Source organism: Gallus gallus, chromosome 3 (genome assembly GCF_016699485.2).
Source record: "Gallus gallus isolate bGalGal1 chromosome 3, bGalGal1.mat.broiler.GRCg7b, whole genome shotgun sequence".
In the NCBI taxonomy this organism is placed as follows: Eukaryota; Metazoa; Chordata; class Aves; order Galliformes; family Phasianidae; genus Gallus; species Gallus gallus.
Genome location: NC_052534.1, coordinates 12459004 through 12482251, shown reverse-complemented (window position 1 = coordinate 12482251; position 23248 = coordinate 12459004). Strand labels below are relative to the sequence as shown.

The 23248-nt window shown below is 43.4% G+C and overlaps 2 long non-coding RNA genes across 2 annotated transcripts in view; one reads left to right on the top strand and one right to left on the bottom strand.

Moving 5' to 3' along the window:
* Positions 1-23248, bottom strand: part of LOC107052858 — a 97376-nt gene that overhangs the window by 10910 nt on the left and 63218 nt on the right. The window lies entirely within an intron of this gene.
* Positions 10307-17220, top strand: LOC121110390. Its single transcript, XR_005858757.1, has 2 exons — positions 10307-10602; positions 14154-17220. It is a non-coding gene; the product is annotated as an uncharacterized LOC121110390 (long non-coding RNA).

Here is a 23248-nt window from a genome sequence, read left to right as displayed (position 1 = left end):
TGACCACATAAAATAAGAATTCAGCAACATCAGAATGAGAGCACGGGGTCTGAATCGGGCTGGATGCTCAGCAGCCACCGAAGAGTTGAGCGCATCTCTTTTGGCACACTGACAGGACATAGCAAGGGAGCAGTGATAAATCCATCACGTTTGTCAAATGGAAAGGTAACGGAGAGGTAAATGATCTGGAGAGACGTGGTAGAACAGCGTCTTAGCCCAGATTTAAGTGCGTGCAAACAATTCTTTTCTGTTAGTGTTGAAAGAGTTTTACATTTTTTTAAATCAGGTTTGAGGAAAACTTGGTCTTTGATATTCGAATGGTGACAGTGAGCCAGGCAAAGAGGGATGCTACACCCCTTGTGTGACTCCAAGTTGTTCATGATGAGAAGGCAGAATAGACTGAGTCTACAGCAGATGTCCCTGACGCTTAGTACTCTCTTACATTTTATAGATAGTCACGCCTACCAGATGCTACACGAAGACCAAGAAGTATTAATTACTATCAATAGACCCAAGTTCAATAGCTTGAGCTGCAGGGGTAACCAGGTTCACAGTGATGCTTGCGCCATCATCTGCAGTGAACAGTACTGGTGCTGAAAATTGTTCAGAGGTGATGCTAGTGATAATCACGCAGAGTCTTTGACTGTTGTGATGCCCTCACTGGGCATCCTTGCTGAGGGGCCAATGGTGCAGGTGGATCTCTTTTTTGCAGGTACAGAAGGACGTGCTCTGTAGATTATTCCAGCAGATAAGTTTCTTTCTGAGAAACAAGCTCAACCAGGAGATGTTGCCATGAAATCTGGACCTTTTAAGGTAAGTCAAGTATTTGCAGTAACAGATGAAATTTTATATGTGTCACTGTGGAACAACAGTGCTAGACATGACAGGTGAGGCTTCCTTTTGTACCATCCCCACTGAACATTTCTCAAAGAACTTTCTGTGAAAATTCTTTGCCTCTTCTACCCTGTGGGTAGGCCAGAACTGCATGTATCCTTCAGTTTCTGGAGCTGATCTGTCGTGCTACAGCACAGCATTAAGCATTATTCATTATGTTTGTAGCCCTTACCTACCATAGCTCCATTTCTACTCCCAGCACAGCAAGCAGCAGGTCTGTTTTATCTGGTGAGAGCACAGCATGAAGTGGGCTGCTGAGACTACTGGCATCCAGCATGACGCCCTCTACAGTCCCAGGCAATGCAGTGAGTAAATGGCTCTTGGCACAGGCTGGCTTTTGCTGTGCTGCGGGTGGTAACCTATTGTCTGAAGTGGGTTCTTCATCTACTGACCTTTCCAGCAGCTGTTCTGGAATAGCACAGAAGTGATGAAATCAATGGGAATGTTACAAAAGCACAGCTTCCACCGTATGTTTCCTGGAGCTTGCTCTGACACCAGTATGCCATGTGTCCTACTCTCCCCATGTTGCCACACAAACCTCGCGATGCCTTGGCTCTCTGCACAGTCCTGAAACTGTTGTACACATTGCTGGGGATCCTACTTTCACATGGGAGCCGCTTCTGAAAAATCCCTAATGCTAAGGGTACAGCTGCTTGCAGCCACAGCACTCAGAAGAGGCACGATATTTTTCATAATTTGCGGACCATGTATGCATACTTTAGACATTTCTCTATCTGCAGAACATGTGGATCTGAACTCTGTCTCCCACTGTACATTCCAGTGCCTGAATGTTAAGGGTTCCTCTTCTCAGTCAACCAGTGCAATGTATGGACCAGATCTCTGTGCTGAGTCTAAAATAATCTATTTGGTTCTATCTCCACCCTACTAAGTAACTGTAGATGAGATGCATTAATGGTCTTTGCCTCACTTTTTTTTCTCTGTAAAACTGTGGTAGTGATCCTGGTTTATTTGTAGAAAACAAAGTTCAACTGATGAGAAGAGCTATCAAAGAGCTAAGTGTTGTCATTACCTGAGCGATCTTTTCATTTCTCCATTAATCTTGTAAAAGACACAAGTACTCTGCTTACCAAACCTCATCTACAAGACGGTACAATGGTGAGGACTCATTACAAATTATAGAAAAAAAATTCTGGAAAACAGATCCTTTTGTCTTGCCCCAGTGGTGCCAATTGGACTAGGAGGCTTTTTAAAATGAGAATTTATCTTTACAAAGATTTGTAGCCAAGCCTTTCCAGTTTGTTAAAATGTAATTAATGTCTGCTTGTTAATATGATGTTCATTGATTTTTAAAGTACACAGACTTCAAAGCAGAAAATAAATAAATAAAAAGAGAGATAATTCAAACCAGAGTGGAACAGCTCGGACAGTTTTACTCTTTTGCCAGGATCCCAAAGCTGTTGTGTTCAAACAATGCCACAGTTTGAGTGGAAATGTGAGATTAAATCCAAACCCCACATGTCAGCTTTTTTGCAAATGACTATCCAGGATTTCACTAAAATGTTCAACCACAACAGATCATGTTGCAGGGATTTTTATTGCTTAACAGCTCGTGATAGTCTTCTGTTTCTCTACTATGCATAATAGGCCCATGCATCTAGAAACTAGTAAATATCAGTGAAATGTTGGTACCTAACTCTGTTAGACGCTTTGGAAGGAGTATTTCAAATCGTCAAAAGAGGAAAGAGTTTACAAAGATGATGGGTGGTTACAGAAGCTCCCAGTGACATATCAATGCAGTGTGGCACACAAGGGAACGTACTCGGTATGGAACAGAATTTTATCACAGTAATGGAGAAAAGATGCAAGAATCAGATGGAGATAATTTCAAATTCATGCAGGAGTTCAAAGCTGTGGCTGAGGAATGACACAAGGAGACTGCAGAACTCCAGAGAACACCTTCTGAAAAAGGCTTGGAGGACAGAAAAGTGAAAATAATCATCCATGGAAGAAGACTATGCAAGTACAAGAGAGAGGATGGAAATGGCCACTGCAGGAGAGATGAAGCAGAGCAACACACTTGCTTGACTGGAGAAGGAAAACATTTCACTAGCAAAGAAGAAAGGAAGGGAAAATATCCCCCTAAGACAAAATAAGACAGTGGAGACAAGCAGGATTGAGACTCAACAGGACAGAATGAGGGAGAAAAGAAGACAGATTGATTTTCAGACAAGCAAAAGAGAAGAGGGGATCCCACCACACCACTGAGACCTGTGTGTCTGTGACTGTGGACAAGTCTCTTAATTGCTTAGAACAAGGGAGGAACAATGTCAAGCTGAAAGACAGAGAGATGCCTTCTCTCCCATAGCTAGGAATGTAAGATGTGCACAGGTGGCAAAGAGAATAAGTAAAGGTGATGGTAGCAAGGACTGTATTTCATTCAGGACAAAATGGAAACATGTCAAGAATAAATCTAATGGGAAGAGGACAGTACTTTAAGATAGAGATGCTCCAGTAGTTTTTCTACTGAATTCTTCCAGTTCTTGTGGAAAATTATAAGTGAAGGAAAAGTGATACAGGCTCTCAGAAATAGATCTGTGAAGGAAATCTGAGGATGTTTTAATACTGAGAGGCAAACACCTGAAGCAGGTACTTCTCTGAAGGTGGTCTCCATTTGGCTGCTTGTGACACCAGCCTTCCAGTGAGTAAAGGTACCTCTCAGGTGTAAAATAGCAGGAAGTGGGCATGAGAGTACTGTCTGATCTAACCGACAGGGAAAGAAAAAAACTTGATATGAAATATAGTAAGGGATGACAGTCCTCAAAAGAGAAAAGTGCACTGAAATAGAAGTATTAATCCTCCACTGGTCCCAGTGTGAGAAGATAATTTTCTCTAAAAAGTTTGAAATTGCCATTCACTTTGTAATGGCGGATTTACTGTAGGATGCCATCCATGGTGAGCACAGAAGGAGGTTAGCTGTGTGAGAACATCTAAGCCTTCATTCCTGTACTGCATACAGTGTAAGTGTTGTGGTCTCTTTCTGTTCTTTGAAAACTGAGGGGCCACCTAAGATAAAATGCTTCATCGTTATCCCAGACAGTCTTGACAGGAGAGGTAGTCAATGCGAACACTGTCCCAGGAGGTAAAAAAAAAGAAAGAAAGAAAGAAAGAAAGATTGGAGACAAATAGACAGATCACTGAGTTCAGGATTATCTGCTTGCTTTAGAAATTGCATTTTGCAATAGTCTCCCCATCTGAGTGATCACACCGGGACCAGGCTGCAGGCATGGCTTCATCTAAACTTTCACGAGTAAGTCTTTCTTACCTTGGCTCACTTAGACTTAACTAAGAGCATAGATAGGAGCATCTCCATTCACAAAGGTAGCAGCACAGTTTAGATGATAGTAGCTTTCAGAAGAGGGGTGATATTGATCACCATGAGGGAGCAGCAGCTGCTTTCCTTGCTATTTCTGAAGGCAGCAGGGATAGTTGCCTTTGGATTTGTCCAAAGTTGCAGCACGTCTACATAAATTTAAGTCACCAGCAGCCAAAACTAAACCAATGAAGATCTTAGAAATTTTGAGTATGGAGTCAGTTCAAGGCCCCTCTAAGTCAAAATTGATTTTGGGGATTTGCATCTCAGCAGCATAGCTGCAGGGAGTCCTGAGGAAGAGGAGTTGGTAGGGAGAATGCTCTTAGAATCATAGAATGACAGAATATCCGGAGTTGGAAGGGACCCATAAGGATCATCAAGTCCAACTCCTGGCTCCACTTGACCCAGCTGATTAAGTAAGCCTCTCACCAAGAGTATAAGAAGCTCAAATGCTATAAGGCATTAATAAATATAAATGGCAGAGCAGCAGAGAAAAGCAATCCTGCAGTAAATAAGCAGAGAGACAAAGTGAGAATTGCCAAATATCAACCTAAGAGAAATGGTGCGAGGGTAAGGAAAGCAGATTGTAACAGGTCTGTTAGCCATAAAAAGAGAAGCAAAGAATCGAGTTGTGATACAGGAGCCTGGGGAATTTTCTGCATATTGCAGCAGCTATCCCAGTCTGGTGGCAGAGGTCGTGGGCAGCCCTTGCTGGCTTGCCCTTGAAATGGGACCTGCAGCACTGAGAAATACAGGGCAAATGAGTAAAGAAAAAGCAAAAGGCAATGTTGGAAAGACCTGAAGTAATTAAGGAAAGAGGAGACAGCACTCAGAACACCCTGAAAAACACTGATATAAGGAACCAGAGACTTGTGAGGGTGATCAAGAGCTTGCTTAGGCGAAGCACAATGAAAACTTGCCAGTGGAAGAGAAGTTGTAAGGTGGGTCACAATCAGTCAGCAGAGGATTAGGTAACACGCTCAGGCGAATAACGCAGGGATAGAGCAATGCTAGGTGTAGGGGGTTGGATTTGAGGACCCACGATGCCCTGTCCAGCTTAATCGTCTACGATTCCATGGAGACAGCAATGAAAGACCTACATTGTCTGAGAACTAATTTTGTTAGGTATGGGCTTAGGGCACGTATTACAAATAGATCCCTTCTATGTAGGATTCTAGTTTGGAGTTTGTAGTGATTGATGGATTCATTAAAATGTCATCACTGATACGGACAAGGATTTTCAGTTTAAAAATAAATAAATGACGACAGAAACAGCAAAAAAAAAAAGAAAAAAGAAAAAGAAAGCCTTCTGCTTTTCTGGTTGATTCTCTGAGCAGCTTACTGTGGCTCAGGAGACTGCTTGATGGGAGAGAGGCAGAGAAGACAGGATCAGTAAGGATTAGGAAGGGTTGTCGGCATTTCATTTAGATCTTTGGCTACTTGGTTCCTCTTAAATTCTGCCTCCCACTATCCTTCTCTTTGTTTGTCTGAATGTCACACGAGCATAATTCCGGTGCCAATTAATATTTATTCTGTGATCTCCCTTTTGGTCTGGAAAAGGCATCTGGCCAGAGTCTCAGGTAGTTAGAACTCAGCTTTATTGCACAGACATAAGCAGAGTTGCAGTTGAAGATCCAGCCCACTGGATTACTGCTTGTACAGCTGTGCTGTCTTTTTTATGCTAAATTAGTCAGTATAGAAAGATTTTTCTCCACAGAATTTGGCTGTCATCCCTGTGCCAGTATGTTATATCTTCAAGTAGATCCCATGGGCTAAATTAATTCTAGTGTTCTACTGATGTCAGTGATGTTACCCTGAGTGTGAATTTGGCCCCATTGTTCTAAGGCTAATAGAGATTTTTTATAATGAAAGTGGATCATAAAATATTCTCAGATTTTCATCTGGTTTTGCTTACAGTAATTATCCTTTCCTGGAGCTGAGTAGTAAAGAAAATATTCATATTCTCCAGTGTCTGGTATAAATTGCTGTGCTTGTTTGCTGCAGCCCAAGACACAAGTTACAGGCAGAAATGGATGTATTTGCCTATGTGTGCATGGCCAGAGTTAGCCACTTTCTGCAAACAAGAAGCACAAGAAGCACAGCTTTGAAAGCGCTCTACTGTCAGTGCTGTGTCAGTGAAACACACTGACTTTTGGTGTCTTTTTAGAATTCAGAAGGAAACTTTTCTGGCAACCAATGCACTAAGATTACAGTTAACGCTATCTTTTCTTATTAATGGAGACAAAAAATATTCTTCACAGATTTCCTTTAAAAAAATAAATAATTAAAAGTATAAGGTCTGTAGAGTTAATACAAAAAGAGGGAGCCAGCACATTTTGTTAAAAGCAGACACTCAGCTAGGCTGGAGAAGGGAGGGATGTGGTTAAAGTAAAAGTGGATGAAGAATGGAGTTATTACAGGTGGGGCCTTCTCCTGACCTGAATAACTGGCCTGCAGGAAAGCACAGCTGGGATTCCATTGCTGTCATTTTGAAAAGAGAGGCTAGCTATCTCTGTCTGGCTACTCTTGAATTGCACTTTTTGTGCACTGCAGCTAATGCTTTCAAATTTGTGTTGGGTAAAGTCTTTGCAAAAATGTCAAGAACCTGAGGGAACTGCTTGAACTAATGTGCCACTGTTCAGCACAATCTTTGTTACAAACTTGAGGGACATAATGAAAAATCCTAAGTAAATGTAGCGTATGTCCTGCAACACCATGTAAGGAGCAGAAGGAACTTTATAGGCCATAAATGAATCACTAACAAACCTTAAGACTCAGAGCCTATAGCTGGAGTCATCCATCCCTCTCCAAACCATTATAGAATCATTTAAGTTGGAAGGGACCCTTAAAGGCCATCTAGTCCAACCCCCTGCAATGAATAAGGACACCTCCACTAGATCAGGTTGCTCAGAGCCCCGTCCAGCCTGACCTTGGATGTTTCTGAGAACGGGGCATCTACCACATCTCTGGGCAACCTGTTCCAGTGCCTCACCACCCTTATTGTAAAAACTTCTTTCTTATATCCAATCTAAATCTCCCCTCTTTTACTTTGAAGCTCCTTCCCCTTGTCCTATCACAACAGGCTCTGCTATAGAGTCTCTCCCCTTCTTTCTTACAGCCCCCCTTTAGATACTGAAAGGCTACTCTCAGGTCTTCCCAGAGCCTTCTCCAGGTGGAGGCTGAATAATCTTGGCCAAACTTTTTGGTCAATTTTATAATGCCACAGAATAGTCACTGAACAGAATTGCTCTGTGATTTACAAAAAGGCATCAAATAGTTAAGGACTTTGACTTCCTCAGTAAGTGTTTAAAGAAATAGGCATGAAACTGCAAAACGTGGACCTGGTGCTACCTCTTTATCTTAGGAAATCCATCTCTGCAAGTGTATTTGCAGCTTTATCTGGGGAAACTAGCCTTCAGAGTTCACAAGAACTGTAAGAAATCATAGTGTGAACTGAGTTCTTTCTATCTGAGCTCAGTAGCCACTTACCCTAATGCACTTCAGCAGGGAGTCTTGCCCACTAGATATTTAATGAAGAATAAAGACCAGTTCTACCTCTGTGGTGTTGAAAGTGGGAGTTATTCTTGAAACAGAAATGCTGACCTTTGATCAGCCCTAAAAGTAGTGGTGAAAGCTATTCTGTTTTTATGCAGTTTTCTTTTCTTTCTGTTACGAGTAGGGGTGGAAGAAAAGGCACAAAGATTGACCCTGCACCCATATAAATAGTGTATCTGTGAAAACCATCCTTCCTGATGAAAGGAAAATAATGTCCTAAGCAAATAGATACGATATACTGTGAGGAAAAAAATAAGACAAGATGGATCTCTAGCTATGTCTTTGTTCAGAAGCATGAGGGAAGGCTCTATGGGAAGTCTCTTAAAGACAGATCTTTAATCAAAGAGCTTTCTCTCTTGCAGGATTTCTCCTAATATATCATCAGTGTTCAAGTACCCTTTTTCCTCCAGAGTTAAGGATCTGATTTCAGATGTCTTTATTGTTAAAAGACAAAACTTTCAATTTAATAGATTTCTCACCAGTGTTCTTGGGAGAAATATCAACTGGACATAGTTACTTGTACTTCAGGGCAGACTTCTTACTTTTCCTCAGGGCTGTATCCTCTGACTGCTACCCACTGGTATCCAGCAACAATTTTTCTTTGCCATCTGCTTACCTGTCAGGCCTTCAGAGAGCACTCTGTGTCTTCAGAGCAAATCCACTGTCCTACAGAAATGGCTCTACATATGCACAGCCTGAAAATACGGGAGAGCGAAGGAGTTGATTCATTCAGTGTGGTAGGGGAAGAAGCAAAAACTCTGAGCTTTCAAAATTAGATCAAGCAAAAACAATTTAGAAAAGCACATCTGCTGTCAGATGGTCTCCCACTGATGTCTCTGTGCAGTGATGTTCTCCTGAAGGATGAACAGGTTTTTTTTCCATTTGTAAAGAGGTGTGGTGATGCGCTGTTACCCTTAAAAATAGCTGTAACTGGAGCAAAGCTTTCCTAATGAAACCCAAAACCAGGTGAAACTGCCTACTTCAGGCAGCCTCATAAAAACCTGCACTTCAGGCAAGTTCTGCTGATATTTGCAAGCTGGGGCCCACTCTAGTGCAAACACAGGAAATTTACTGTAACAGGTGGAAGCCAGGTAATGCCACATCATCATGCTGCTGGAGTCAGCGCAACTCAGTAATTTGACATTGGAGATTTTAGATGGATATAAATTGCAGAAATTCAGTGTTGTTTTAAGGGAGCCGAATACATCAGAATCAAAACCAGGACCAATTGCTAACCCACAAGAACAAGTACTATCCATTTCCACACTGATCTGGTTGAAACTAAGAGTTACAGAATTGTTTCCAAGCCTTAAGGCCAAGTTGGTTTTTTTTCTCTTGCTTATAGCAGGCCATATTCTATATCAACATCTCTTGTTGAGCCCGATTTCATAAGGTACTGGGGAAATTCCAGAGACCTTGAAGTGAACAAATGTTTCATTATTTTAAAAGGACAAAGGAGGTGATCCCCTTTTCCCAGCCTGCCCAGACAGATAGGCCACTTAACCTTACATCAGTTCTGAGACAATTGTAAGAAAATCGGATGTGCAAAACAATCAACATTTAGTTAAAGAGATGTTGACATAATGACACCAGTCATTACAGTTTTGATCCTGTATAGTTTTGTACTTGTACAAAATTATCCTAAAATGTCACTACCCACAGTGTAGGAGATATTAAATGTCTGAACTGATATACCAGGACAGAAATGTATCAGGAGGGTATTTTTATCAAGGTTCTGCAATGGTTTGTTCTTGTCCCTGGGCCATTCACCATTGTTATCAAGGATTTGAAAGAAAAAATAAATAGTCTGCTGGGAAAGCTGCAGATATACTCTGGTGGTAAATAAACAAGGCAGGTCAGGTCTGCAAGGCAAACTGCATCACTTGATAAACTAGCCCCCTTTGAACGTGTGTTTTAAAACAGCAAAATACAAGGTCATGTGTCGGTGAACAAAGACTACAAATGATAGGTTGCATCCTAGTAGCAGTGACTGTGAAAGCCTTGGCCCACATATAGGCTCTGGGCTTTGTACGTACATGCAGACATACATATGTAAATCCAATCCCAGCCATCCTAAAACATTTCTGTTAGATTTGTATAGTTGGTCATTCTTGTTAGCCAGACTGTTCACTTCTCAGCCACTGTGGAGACTTTAGTGAAAAATCTGCCTGCTTTAGAGAGTTTTCCCATTTTCCCAACAGGAGAAATTATCCTTTTTGAACTTGGAACTTAAGGGTTTTCCACTGGGATGCTTTATGTGAAGGGAAGCCCCTGTGATTGTGAACATTGCCGGTTATCACACCAACTGCCTGGCAAGGAGTCCAGTTTCATGGCAGTTCTGCCAGTTGTAAGAGAAGGCTGCGTGGCAAACAAAAAGTTCAAAATACCACTGAAGATCTTTTGGCTAAATGGTGATCTTGGATTGGAAAGATCGTTGTTTTCTTGAAACTCGTAAACTCATCAAGACTGAGCTGCTCATGTTGTTCTTCCTTTTATATATGAAAGAATTTGTCAGGTATTCAAATGGTAAAAAATGTCAGAATTCAGGTTATCTGTGCAAGCTAAGGTCATTTCTCTTGTGAAAGAGGATTAATCCTCTCATTGCATGTCCTCTGGAGATTTTTCCACAGGTCCTCTGCCTTACAGATTTTCCATTTGCTTTTTTTTAAATAGAAGCTCCTGAGTTCTTCCTGATTTCTGAAGACACCAAGTGAGCTGGAAGTCACCAGCGTGCTCTCAACATCATCCTGTTGGGTCATCACCAAGCAGGCAAGCTGTCAAAATGAAGATTGGCCAACTTCACTTATGGGGATTTAGCACAGGTAGGATTTGACATATTAACAAAAGAACAGTTATGACAGCTCTCTCCATACAGATATGTTTTTTAACTGTCTACTTCAACACTTGTGTTGCAAATGCAGGAAGGCTCCTGGGTTCCCTGTTTTTCCCAATGCACATCACTTAGCATCCAGCCACAAGTCTTGAACAGGATGAAAACAATATAGAATTATGCAGGTCTCGTTTATTTAAGAGAGGAAAGTGTCTTTCTTTTCACGGCACATCTCTTCAGCTTTCATTTCCTGTGCACAGAGTAGCTTTGTCTTGAGTACAATAATTAAGTTGTTGACCTTCCTTAGAGGTCAAACATAGCTTCCTTCCCTTTAGAGAAAGATAAAAACGAGCAATAATAGATACTTTGACTGGTCTTAGATACTCACTCTGCATATCTGTGATGTTGCTGTAATTTCTGCTGGACATTTGCCCTGAGATAATCCAGGACAAGAAGCTATTTTGGGAGATTTATGGTATTTATTGAAGTAATCTTTTCCCCATTCTTTTTGAGAAAAAAAATTATTTCATTGTAACTATGTTGAAGAGCACAATCTAGGACACGTAGGCTCTAATGAGAATGGTTTGTGTCAGTTTGCTCTTCTTAATGATTTGTGGTTTTTTTTCTCTCCAATCATCTGAGACTGCTGTGTTGTTTTTTTTTTTTCCCCAAGGTCAAAAGTAGTAACAGAGAATCTCAGGCAGATCTTCATGCATTACACAAGCCAAATTACCATTACCATTCTTTTTATACTGCTGTGTTTTTGTTTGTTTGTTTTTGTGAAGAAACACAGCAAAATTCTCCTCTTATAATGATCTGCCTCTAACTTTTATACTTAATTCTTGTTTACTAGCTTTTATATATGACTGCTAATAGATATTACTGTTCCTAGTAGCTCCGTGTTGCATTCTGCATTATATATGAGATAACATCAGCAATTCAGTTCCCAGTAGCTGGGGCAGTATGTGTAAGCAGGACACTTGGATTATCTGCTTATTCTCAAGAAGTTAAACCAGTGACTTTGACTTCTGTTGTGTAGAAGTTTGACATCTTGCCAATGGCATAGAAGTTGGAGATGGGGAGTTGAGAACCACATTATCCTTTACAAAATAGTCAAGCAATAGAAATCCTCACAGGTGGAAGAAAACTGTCATTTCATTGTTTGGAGGCTTTATTGCTGATCTGTGCAAATGGCTATAGATGCCAAGAACGTACAGCATGGGGAGAAAGAAAAAACAAATGTAGGCATTCCACCACCTTTACTGGAACAGGCTGAACCAGTCTTGATACTTCTGAATTACATCTTGTGTTCTAAATCCTCATATTCCCTATACCCTTCTGTTTCTGTCCAGGAGCTCCTTCAGGCATTTACATTCTCCTAATGCAGTAAAACTAAATCTAGAAGTGCAATACATGTATGACCACAAAAACGTCTGAACATTCATGTAATGTAGTCTTAGAAACAAGAGAACGAAGTCATATCACAACAGGGACCAAGCATTCGCTCCCTCTCTTGCTACTGCAGCACTTCATAGCTATTAATACATGAGCAATCCCCTCTTCATTCACCAAAGCCCTTAAATTCATGCTACCATCCTACCATGGTGAATTAAAGTTAAATATGCCTTAATGAAAGAGTGGTAAGTGGAGAAGGCCAGGCCAAAGCAAAGCATCTCGTTTGTTCAGAGGAAAGCGGTGCTGGTATCGAATTTTGGACCCCTGGGAAGTGCCTTGACACCAAAGTGGTCAGCAGCATGTAGAAACTGAGTGTAGGACTGCCATTCTCCACCGCCTGCATCCATTCAGGTTTGGGTTGGCACCCCTCAAAAGCTTTAAGAAGAAGGGATGGTTGCAGCCCTTTTAGCCATTTTAGGACGCCGTAGGTAAATGTGGTCCAGCAGCAGAAAAAGGCAGTTCTGTTTTTAATAACAGATTAAAAATATTTTTGAATGACCCTCCTTGTTCCTTACTGTTGTACGGTATTAAAATATAAGAGCGGAGCCAAGGAGAATAGAAAACAAAGAGAAAGGCCTTTAAAAAAAATTCCTCAATTTTATATCCTTTCCCTACTAACCCACCACAGAATTCAAGGGTGGGGGATTCGAGGGCTGAAAAAATCTTCACATGATGCCAAAAATTCCCCACAGATCTCTCTGGTCCCTCTGCGTTTGGCTATTTAAAGCAAACACATTGTGTTTTAGATGCTAGTTTAGATCCATTTTCCACATGAGGAGGTGGGATGCAATTCATTAGCTGTTCTTTTGATTTCTAAGTATCACGTGTACGTTGCAGAAGGGCATGTACTTTTGACAGAGGCTAGAAAAAGGAAACAAAATGCAAGCTGCACCACTTAAGTCTTCTTGGTACAAATGAAAATGATGGATCAGCGGGGGATTATAATGTGTGTTTTATTGCTACCAATGCTGATTGAGTCACTTGAGTGTTAATACAAACCTAGAAAAAAAATCTGGATGAAATCACAGCAACAGAGTTTAAAGTGTTTATCTTAGTCATAATTGCACTGTTTTTATATAATGTCTTTGATCTGTAGGTTGAAAAGAGGCAAAGCCAGTAGTCCACAGTAGAAGTAACCAAAGATAAACTTCTCTGTAGAGTTTAAGAAAAAAAACAAGTTTGTAGTCAGATATAAACATGGACATATTCACTGGGGGAGATGAAGTCCAGACTGCAGCAAACCAAAAAATAGAGCTCATTGCCATTTTAGCTAATAGGATCCCTTTTCTGCATTTCACAGTGACCGCATTTACTTTAACCTTCACATGCATCATCTATGAGAGGAAATCCAAGGTGCGTTACACAGCAATCATAAAAAATGAGTTAAAAACCTTTGCGCATCCCATCCAGTGCAATGAAAATAAATACATCTCCCAAAGCCAAAGAGATGTTGATGTGCTTTTGGCCCCTCGTCAGCGCAGAGGATGGTCCTGAGGACCCCTCAGAGGGCTCCCCTCCAGACTGGGAGACAAATCCACCATCGCAACAGCAAGTTGGTGCTTATAATGTCTTAACAATATGTCAAAAAGGCCACTCTCACAGCAGCGGCGAAGTCCTGAGGGTCTGTTCTCCTACTGGGTGTGAATTTGCTTGTCAACCTGCAGACTGAGGGAGCTGCAGGCCACAAGCTGCTGGCCTATGACCACTTGGAAAAGAACCAGAATAAGCAAACCCCACTTCTCTCTCTTTTTCCTTCTTCTTCTTTTTTTTTTTTTTAAATCTAGGGAGTACAACCTAAGTGAAATATTTGCAGACCGAGGACATGATTTTGTCCAACTGCACAAGACCTTTGTCATCACCCAGAGGAGAGGTTTGTAGAAGAAACATTGCTTTTTTTGTAGGATCTGTAGAATGTAGCCAGGAAAATAGAGTCACTTTATGTCACACAAGTCCTTCTTCATGTCCCTCTTTGACAGGAAGGGCAAATATGTTTAGTGTACTCAGTGGCTCCCTCCTTTCATATATGCTGGAAATACATGATCATTAGCTAATGACTGTTCTATCCTTTCCTTTTTTTCTTATGAACAGTTTTCCAGAGTGGTTGCTGGAAGGTTTCACATGACCTGACCCTCCCAAAGCCTCCCTGAGTGAACAGAGGAAAAGACAAGTCCTTCTGTGGAGCATTTCAGAGCCAGAGCCTACCACAGCAGCATCGAAACGTTCTTGCAAATCATTTCCCTCTCTTTCAGCTTTGCGAAGGGCCCATGGATGCTGCAGGCTACTAGGAGCCTGTGTGAATCCTTCCATCAGTCTGCTGTCCCACGCACTGTTGGTACTTGTATGCACGTTACTATGAAAGTCAATCACACTTTTATGACTGATGTTTAAGACATGAAGCCATAAAATTCTTCATGCAGTTAGTAAGTTTAAATGAATTATTTAGGTTGTTTCCTCCCACACACCCCTCCCCATTAACTTACTCCTGAGGGAAATGTATTTATGGAGCCATGTGCTTCTCACATGGTTGAAGCTAAAAATAAGCTTAAAAAAATCATTCTGGATAAAATTTAATTTGAAATCCAGTTCAGCAGCCTAACACAGGCTATCACTGGTTTCTTAAGACTGGTTTCTCTGTTTGTAACGATAACCTTGACCAGTCTTTTGAGTGCTGATTGCTTCTGGATTTCTCATACTCTCATTTTGTTATATACATGTGGATACATTTTGTGTGTGTGTGTTCTGAGGCTTTTTTGGGGGGTTGGTTTGGTTTTGTTTGATAGTGTTGGAGTGTAGAGAGGCTTATCAGACACTGAAAACCATGAACTGTTTTTCCCACGATCTTTTAGTCAATGATCAACAGATCGGATGCTTCAAAAGGTCTGAACCCTTATGGGTCACATCCTTCTTCCATGTAATTCCGTATGAGTATTGTCACTTGTTTTAAAGAAGCCAAACTTCAGCCCATAATGGACAATTATGCAACCCTTGGATGAAAGGGATGTTTTCTCCTTGCCCTAGATAATTAAGTAAAATGAGGATCCTTCCATTCCCATCACTAGTTTATTTTTTTAATTAGTCTTGAGATGACTGCATCCTGAGCTCCAAGTACCGACATCATTGAGAAGGGAGATTTCAGCATAATTTTTTCTCTGTACATCACAGCCTTTTCGCCTGAGCACTCTTCCACAGACAGCTCTCAGCTGTTCTCAGTGGGACCCAGGCTGGTAGAGTTCCCTTAGTGCAGGGCAACACACAGGCTTACTTTGCTATGTCATTTCTCCTACATTCTTCTATCTGCATTCCGTCACTGCTGCATTCTCTGTTTGGAAGGGAATTTGCTCTCATTTTCCTTTCACTTTTAGTTGTATTGGTTTTATTTTATCTGCCAAATTTAACACATCGCTTCTCAGCTTCTTCCCAAGTAGTGAATAGGTGTGGCACCCCAGAGCCTTGCTCCATACTGAAGTCTAATTGATGTATGTGCAAGTGTGTGCATTATCCTGATGGTTCTGGATTGTTACTTTTTAAGCAGTTTTCGGCCGTTGGTAAAATGTTGTTCTTTCTACCATGCTTAGTTCATAAATAATCGCCAGTGAGAGTTCTTCTGCAAGGCTGTGTCTGCAAGGCTTTGTCTGTTATTCTGCTGAAACAGCTGAAGAATGCCAGTGGACCGCAGAGGTATCCTATCTCTTGTCATGTTATGCTTCAAGTGCTCTATTTCCTTAGCGACCAAATCAATTATTTTACTTGGTAATGACATCTGCAATAAGTAGATGTCATTAGATATGGAACCGCCGCACTCTGGGAAGCAGAACTGTTTGTAGTCCAGCTGCTTCCAAGAGTATCGCCATCAGTTTGTTAAAGGCAGAATCACAGCCGCTGTGCTTAATTGTAAAGACCACTGCAAGAATGCGACATAGCAGAACAATTTAAACATCTACATAATGATTTTTTTTTTCCCACGATCCTAAATGCTTTCTACTTCAAATTAACTTATTAGGCAACTAATAAGGCAACTAATAATTAGGCAACTGTATAACACAGGTGAATTTGTTTGGGATTCCTGAGGGTTTCAGGTTCAGTACCTTTAGCCATTACTACCATTTGGGTCATCCAACACACCAGCGATCTGCGGCATTTGGTTCCACACGCGTCCAGTTCATCTCTCCAGATCTGATCTCTCCAATCACACCTGTACCAGCAGCCTGGGATGACCCAGACTTACAGCCCTCTTATGTCCTGTGCCTGCTTTGTGCCTAGAATTCCTGTTCCAATTAAAGGTACGACTGAAACAGTTAAATCAATGAAAGCCCTAAAGAAGGTGAGATTGTCAGCAAAAGGGGCTCCATACCAGCACTGCTTGCTCCTGCAAATCAGAACGTGTGTGTGTGGTGTGCATGGTCTCTACCGGCAGAGAGGGTGCACCGCTTCCAAACCAGAACAGTTGATGTGACACAAAGCCACGCGTCCTTTAGCCTCAGAAATCCAACTTAAAGTATTTGGGTAAACGCATACTACAAAGTAATGTTTAACCCAGAATTATTTGTTAATGGAATGTTAACGCTGTTGGAGGAGGCAGGAAATTCCGAGTTAGCGCTCCCCTGTGCGCGCCGCCTACTTTGCGTGCACGCGTTGGAAGCAGGCTGTCACAGTGCACAGAATGCAGGCAGAAGTTCTGTTCTCTTTGAAGCAAGGAGCTGCCAAAATGTTCGTGTCGGGCTTTTTTCCTATTATTTCCTTTCCTATTGGGCAACCAACAGCACACAGTTCATTGGGGTGCACGTGCCTGGAGCCGGCACGCTGTGTGCAGGGGGTGGTGGAACTCACTGCTGATTTAGAGTGCTTCAGCATCTCGTTATGTCCATTAATGAAGCTGCTGGCAATGAAGCAGGCTTTGGTTTGGTTTTTTTTTGTTTTTTTTTTTTCCTCGTTTGGTTTGTGTTTCAAAAAGGCATAATTTCTGCAATTTTTCTCTGTTCTTCCCCCGCCCCCCATACAGAAATTGCTTTAGACAGGAAGAATTTTCTAAATTGAGTTAGACTTGAATCAAATAACTGAAGACCTATTTTTAAAAAGCACTGTGGTACTCCGCATTCTTACCAAAATTCTTGTATTCCCACTTGTTTTTCAGTAAACTTTCATCGTTCTGTTTTAAGTTCTACAAGTGTGAATATTCATATTTCAAACATCTGGCATGCAAATCGCGCATTTCAGAAGTACTGTGTCGTCGCTCACTGCAGAACTGTCAGTAAAGCTTCGGCAACAACCAGCACTTCTCCTTGCCAAGGGCCAGCTTTGCATTATCCTATCCACACAAATAGGATTATTTTTTTTTTCCATTGACTGGAATGAAAGCAGAATCCAATCTGAAATAGCGGCCCCCTGGTTTAATCCATGACAAGAGACAAACAAATAGACCCTTTGAAACGAGTTTCATCTTTTGTGTCCCATTTGTTGTCTGAAGCAGGTGTCAATTGGATCTGTCCCTGTCTGCCTCGGGTTGAAAAGCAGCATGTTGTAGTTAAACCCACTTGTAAACTGGAGCATTTTACAGATGAACCCCCCAAGGGATCTAAAAGAAAGCTGCTTGAGGTTAAGCACCAGAAGTCAAAGAGGGTTAATTGGCTTTTTTCTCTCTCTCTTTAGATTTCTTCATTCTGTTTCAAGTTGTTTCTTGTTTAAACAAGATCTTTTTAGCGTCTCCATGTACTGTAGAGAGATCCTTCATGCACAAGGGTCTGATCCTGCCTGCACTGAAATTCATTTCTTTGTTGTATTATCAGGTAAGATTGTAAGGCTGGTTACCAGGTTGAGTATTATTTCTTCACAGAAAGAGCCGTCAGGCAGTGGCACAGGCTGCCCAGGGAGGTGCTGGAGTCACCGTCCCTGGAGGTATTCAAGGAATGTGGAGATGTGGCACTGAGGGATGTGTTTAGTGGGCATGGGGGGGATGGGTTGAAGGTTGGATGTGATGATCTTAGACGTCTTTTCCAACCTTAATGAGTCTGTGATTCTCACTTTTTGGAAATAATTTCATTTTATCACAAGCTTTCTGTTTTGTTGAGCTAATCATCTTATCAGCCACCCGCTCTGTGCATTTAGTGCCAGAAACAGCCTCCCCATCTCTAACCTTGCAAAGAGACAACTCTGAAAGAAAACTACAGAAGGCCAGGTGATTGCCCTGCCCTTTGCTCAGACTGGTGGACTCTCCTGGAGAAACACCACCAGCAGCTTCAATAGAAACAGCAAGCCCAGTCAGCCCCCGTTTTAAGAAAATGACTCTATACGTGAGAAAATGCACTGGAAACATACAAACTATGAAGGGATGTTGCAGCACAAAAGGGACACTGGTTATGTCCAGTGCAGTAGAAGGACAAAGCACCCTGGAGGCATTCAAAGCCAGGTTTGATGGGGCTCTGTGCAGCCTGATTCAGTGGGTGGCAGCCCTGCCCACGGCAGGGGGTTGGAGCTGGATGGGCTTTAGGGTCCCTTCCAGTCCAAGCCATTCTATGATTCTGGGAAAGCCCGCGCTTGATCAAATGGGGCTGTGTTGACATTCAGTGGTAGTGCTTTCCACCAATCTTTCTGAAGCCTCTTTCCTTTGAGGATTTCCATAGGCTTGCACTACCTCCTGAAGCTGATTTTCATTGCTATAGGATGTTACCGGTAAACAGAGAAGACTCAGTCCTTGCTTAGCAGCAAGTAACTGTTGCAGGCAGCAAGGTGGAGCTCCAGGAATTGCTTTTTCCATGCTGTTCCATTCATACTTGCTGTTGTCTTCAGGTTAGGTGAGGAGGAAACCTCTCCTATGTAGGATAGATGCCTCAAACAAATGTGCCAAGCTGTAGCCCGTTGCCTCCCACCTTCTCAGCCCTGTGTCTCCAGTTTGGAGCAGGTTCCTCAAAATTTCTGCTTCTAGCAAGACCAGGGCAGACAGCCGCACGATTTCCCGGGCACAGGTGGGAGGTGATGCTCTCTGTCCCCTCACCACCAGCACTCACCAACCCCAGGCCTGCTCTCTGGGTGCCTTTCCCCAGCCCAGCTCTGTGCTCCGGCCACCGATCCACGCAGACTTCCACATCCCGCTGTGGACAGCAGGTGAAGCCGTTGCTTTCAAACCACCCACATTTGTTTCCTAGACAGCATGATTGAACTTGGGTAGCAGAGAATGTTATTCTTCAATTACATACTTGATACGAGAGCCCCAGGTTCTTTTTTTTTTTTTTTTTCCTCTCCATTGCTTTACTTCATATCATCGTCCTTTACAAAGACTTTTCAAGTTAATCTCATCCTTTATTGCCTGGGATATTGCACAGGATATCTGCCACTGTTTGCTGTTATGATTACCATTGTTGGTCCTGGGGTATTGCTAACCTGGCCAGCACTGCTAAAAGCTGTGCTAACAGAGGACACAAAACCCAGCCTGCCGTGCCTCGCTGCTGTTAGGGATATCTAACCCAGCTGCCTGTCTGTAGCCTGGCACAAATGACTTTAGGAACAGCCACTCAAGAACACTAACACCTGCATTAATAACTGTGAGCCTCCTCCTGCTGTTTCTTTGCAGCGTGCCACATGGCTCTGTAACAGGTAAGACTGCACCAAGCACACTGCCACCATCTCTACAGAAGATTCGTTTCACACAAGTGCTTTTCCCTGCATCTCAGCAAACATACCTGTTTAAAAAGACTGTTGTCAAAGCAGCGGATCATTCAGACAGCTCTGCAGGGATCACAGTGTTTGTCACTGTGCTTGGATTTGGGTACCAGTGGGCTCAGCACCAGGGCTTTAGAAAGAAGGGAATGGCAGGGAAACACCTGTCCTCTTGGTCCTTGTTTCTGCCACCTTTGTAGCAGCCACTACCCAGGAGGCACCACCTCACCAATGAAATCCTCAGCCCTGGCAGCACAGCTCCAGCACAGCCCTATGCCTTTTGTGTTAAACTGGCTAAGCCAGGTGACATCGTCTGATGCTATCGAGACATGAGCTGAATTTTATTTACTTATTCTGTGGGGATGTGAGGTTCTCTGCAATGGAGAGAGCCCTTCACCTCACCCACCAGCACCATGTTTGTTGTGAAAATCCTCTCCTCTCCTTCCCCAGCGCTCAGCTGGCTTTCTGCTTTCTTCTGGGTTGTAATTAAGTACTTCCAGCATCACCAAAAACAACCTTCAACAAAAAGCCAATTGCAATCCAGTAATGTGATGTTTTCCCAGGGGAAATAAAGGGGTTGGAAACCATAGGTGTGGAAGGTGTAAACTGCTCTATTTATCTCTTCCGTTTTTGGTTGGTTGGTTGGTTGTGAACGTGCTGTGGAGGGCGCCTGTGCATGTCAGCAGAATTTGGGCTCTTTGGGCACTTCTGGAGAGTTTCCCCATCGTGCTGATTCCCACAGCCCTGACAAACGCTATGGTGCAGCTGCACATCATCAGCACAAAACGCACAGCATACTGAAAAGTGAAAATGTGGGGGAGAGTAAAATAAACACGATTCGGTATTAAAAATAATAGAGGTGGGAAACTGAGCTGTGCTGCTTTCTCCATTTCCATCTTCTCTCATTCAGACCCCACTAGTTGCACATTTCCATTTCAAGAGTTAATAAAGTGGCCGCTGCTTTTCCAGTCTGTCCCACAGCTGAGAAGTGTTGTCTCAGCCAGCGGGTCCGCCTGGGGGCTGAGTATGAAGGTGGGAAGGAGAGCGCAGGACTGGGAGAAGCAGGGAAGGTGAGCTGACCGGACACTGTAAAAAGATGCTGTTACTCCTCCAGTTGTACTTTGTTGAGATAAAGGAAGCATGTGTCAAAGAAAGGCTGACGTTGTTATCAGGGGAAGGTTATTCTTTTTTTTCCTTTTTTTTTTTTTTTTTAAGACCTTTGTGTTGTGTGTGCATTTGTGGCTCCCAGCTTAGAGGTTGGAGCTGGAAGCTCATCAGCCATTCTGTCTCCTATCTGCTGATCTGCTGGCAGTGGGGGAAGGGCAGTGTGGGCAAACAGGTATTGAATTCCACCTTGATAAGCGGATCCAAGAAGAGACGGTAGAGCAAAGCTGAGGAAGAGGCAAGAGAAGCTTTAGCCAACTGTCTCAACCCACCATTGCTCAATGCTCACCAGAGCAGAGGTCGTCACCACCTCCAATAACCCTCAGGAAGCCAGATATGTGCTTTCCATTCACCACTCATCTACACAGTGTCTTCAGGTGAAATCCTGGCTCCTCTGAAGTCAATGGGAGCTTTGCCAATGACTTTACTGGAGCCAGGTTTTCATCACAGTCAATTTTAAAGCAACCCCCAGGCTTAAAGATAAAACCACAGCATGCTGGGAGTGGGCGCAGGGAGGAGCAAGCTGAGGAGAGCAGCGGGGCTGCAGCAGCCACATCTGAAAAGCTGTCAGCCTTCCCAACAGGGCCCCTCCACTGTCCTGGAGCAAGGCTGACACTAAAGGGGTAACCTGGACAAACAGGTGAGCACCTGCATCCTTTAGCTGCTGGGACAGCTGGGGTGTGGGCCCCAGCTGAGCCACAGTGCTCTGACACCAGTGGCAGTGGCATTCACGCTTGGTTCACCTATTGTTCCCACCTCCGCCTCCTCCGCACTCCTGAAATGAAGTACTGATGGTGGTGTTACATCACCTTACTCTTCCCTCCCTCCCTCTCCAGCTAGCTTTGCAGGATGTCACCTGGCAGCAGCACTCATCCAAAATGAGGATTTTTCACACTTGAGCAGCTGCAATTAACATCCTAATGATTTCAGTCAGCAGGACCACCCAGGCTTCACATGGTGTCACTTCTCAGCCTGGCGGTGCGTGTTTCCAGGAGTGGGACTTGTACCACCCGGTGTAGGTACCCTTGTGGTGCTGGGGTGGGGTTTGTCCTGCAAAGCAAACTCAGCCCTATGCACAGCTTGCTGGCCACAAGAACTGCAAGTGGCACAGTGACCACGGTGTGCTGTTTTGGTGGACAGGATGAGCAGAGCCCTGATGGACCCCAGGGGACAGTCCTCAAAACAGGGTTGCTTTTCCCTTTGCTTTTGAGTACATTTTCCCTAAGGGCTGCAATTCATCGATGAAGTCATCTGCCAGTTTAACAGTGTGAATTTCAATTGGCATCTATGGCACACTTCCTGCTCCTACCCGGCACAGCCACGCAGAACTGTCGCCATACACGAGTGCCACTTTTGTCCCAGCTTTTTCAAGCAGGAGGGACTCTGGTTTCTTGCTGCCAGCCGCTCACTGCCAATAGTAGCACTGCTCCATCCCTCTGTCCTTCCACAACAGCGTAACACATAAAACTTAATGTGCCATGAGGAAACACGCACCAGCTTGGGCTCATCTCATCTGGATTAAAGATGTCTTTTGGTTCAGTCTTCCGTAAGGCGAGGGAGAACATACATTACCCAGAGCTCAGCAGCAGATCCATGTGTGCGCTGCTCACCAGGCTGTTGCTTGGACTGTTTCGCATTACATCCTCTTGTCTCCCCCGGCCATCGACTTGTGCCATTGAGCTCTGAAATACACAACTCATGTGCCAAGTTTCCACTTTTCCTCAACAGCCAGGAGCCGCCGACAGCCACCAGGCAGGGACAGGCCCTGCCACACCTGGAGGACCGCTCTGCCTTTTTCCTGCCCAATTTCTCCTGCCCCGTACTTCCTGCCCGCTGCCACTGGCTGCCAGCATCCCGGCGATGGCAGCAGGAAAGCCAAGGCTAAGCGATGACATCTGAAGCAACAGTGTTTTTATCTCCTTGGTATTTTGATTAGCGTAAGGAATGTTTGGGTTAAAGAAAATACAACCATCTTTTAGAGCTCTCCCACAGGCTGTTAGGGCTTTATGTAACGTGGAATGGCTTTGTAGGATTTCCCTGCGCATCCGAGCGCACGGGTGCTATACTGGGTGCTCCTCAAGGAGTGATCTCATGAGGCAGAGGGGCTCATAGCGGGTTAAAAACCCTTAAACCTGAAGGGTTGGGTTCTGTGGGTTTTGGTCTCATAACTAACAGTGTTTCGGTGCAATTATTTTAACCACTTCCCTGTTTGACAGCTGACAGTTCACAGTATTATCACTGGATAATGATAATGCCTGCCTGGAACGTGCCAGCACTCTGACTCACTTGTGACTGCAGCCCTCGGACACACCAGACCTGTCCGAGGCCTTCTGTGAGCTCCGGCTCTCCTCATGCCCCACACACTGCTG